The sequence below is a fragment of the Triticum aestivum genome, chromosome 7A, assembly GCF_018294505.1.
Source record: "Triticum aestivum cultivar Chinese Spring chromosome 7A, IWGSC CS RefSeq v2.1, whole genome shotgun sequence".
NCBI classification, from domain to species: Eukaryota; Viridiplantae; Streptophyta; class Magnoliopsida; order Poales; family Poaceae; genus Triticum; species Triticum aestivum.
Window position 1 is genome coordinate 296,503,143 of NC_057812.1, and position 1,801 is coordinate 296,504,943.

Below are 1,801 nucleotides of genomic sequence, written 5' to 3' on the forward strand. Positions count from 1 at the left end.
TGTTCTAAAAGGTTAGCACTAATAATAATAGGTTTTATCTTCTTTTCATCAAGATAAGCATATTTCAAAGTGTCTAGTAATTGTTTTAATTCAAACACAGGAACACCTTTAGGTGGAGGAGGACCTTCGAGAGTTTCAATAGGCAAATTGTGTTTAAGCAGAGGGCTGGCGTTCTGGAACAACACCTATGGGATCACAGGGAATTCCTACTACGGTTGATGGGGCACGGGGCTATGCAAAGAGCGGGTTTAGAAGATCAACACGGGGGAATTTTATCCAGGTTTGGGCCGCAAGCAATACGTAATACCCTAATCCTGCTTTGGTGTATATTTGGTGTTCTTGAGTTCTCGAACTAGATGCGGTGCATCCTAGCCCAAAAAGTCCGAATCCTTTCTCAGTATGCCTCGGGCCTCCTTTTATATGTCAAAGGGGCTGCCATAGTGGCACACAGGAGGTGGAAAGTATCTACAGTGTACAAGTCTATCCCTGACATCATGGGACAAAACACATTTAATGTGCTGCCGACATGTCCTCTTGCTTTACCGAGGACGACAAGGAAGCTCGTCTCATCTGTCGCCACCTTGCTTCGCTTTGATGCGCGCCCAAGCTGATGAGGCATGCAGCGCCATGCTGGCTGGCTACTGTGCTGGTGCGGTGATAGAGTCTTCACGAAGATCTGCATGCCACCACGCAGGTGCTCGCCTAGTTGGCCTAGAAGCTGCATGCTGCCACGTAGGTGTGTGCCTAGTTGGCAGGCTGGCTGCTGCGTCGGAACGGCCATGGGGCAGTGGAGCCTTGGTAGGCGTGGGCCTAGCTGTGGCCCTGCAGATATCCCGGCAAGGGTCTTGCCGGGTTTCTGTGGTCGTCCCCGGCAAGGATCTTGCCGGGAGCCTTCGTCTTTTGGTTCTTACCCAGTCTTGCAGGCCTCTGTTCATCACAAAGATCTGCATGCCACCATGCAGGCGCTCCCGGGCCTAGGTCTTGACGTTATCGATGGCGTCATAATTCTCAGGTTGAAACATGGCGGTCTCAATGGTGTTAGGCAGGTTCCGCTGGCAAGGCTCTTGTCGGGGCAGCGTAGGTCATCCCCAGCAAGGCTCTTTCTGAGGGAAAACCATCTTGTCCCTTTGCTCTTCGCGCCTCTGGCTTCAGCGCTGCATGGGTAGTCTTGTATGTTCGCTTCCTCTGCCCCGCCATGCGTGGTCGCAGGTGTGGCTACAACTTCCCGTGCACAAGTAAAGGGGTACATAAGGCCCCTACTTTTGTACACTGACAAGAGCCCCTGGGCCTGGGCCACACATAAGCGCAGAGCATTGTTGGGCCAGGCCCAGAACGATGCACGAGCATGCGTGGTAGGGTTTTAATTGCCATAACTCCTCCGCCAGTTGCGCTTCCCCATGACCTACATTGAATGCGTGACGTGGGGGTCATGCGTGGAGCGGTTGCTGCCCGCTTGCGTCACATCATGGTGAATAGTAAAGAGGCATCTCGTGACTTCCCCATAAAAAGGAGGAAGTCGCAGGGGAGCGGCTCATTTACTAAGTGGACTCAGGTCGCGGCCTGTAAGGCGCCCGCACCCCATGACCACGGGGTGGAAAATGGTCGCTTCACTTGTCTCCTCGATTCCGGCTCGCTCACCACGTGTCTTTCATACCTCAGGGAGGGTAGGTGATGGACATGGAGGGCACGGGCCTTAACGCCGAGGCGGGAAGCCCGGTCGTCGCTGATTGGAGCAGCGGGTCGGTCCAGATTCCCCGTGCCTTTGGCGGCCGGATTGGTCGAGTGGGGCGGCTGCCCTTAG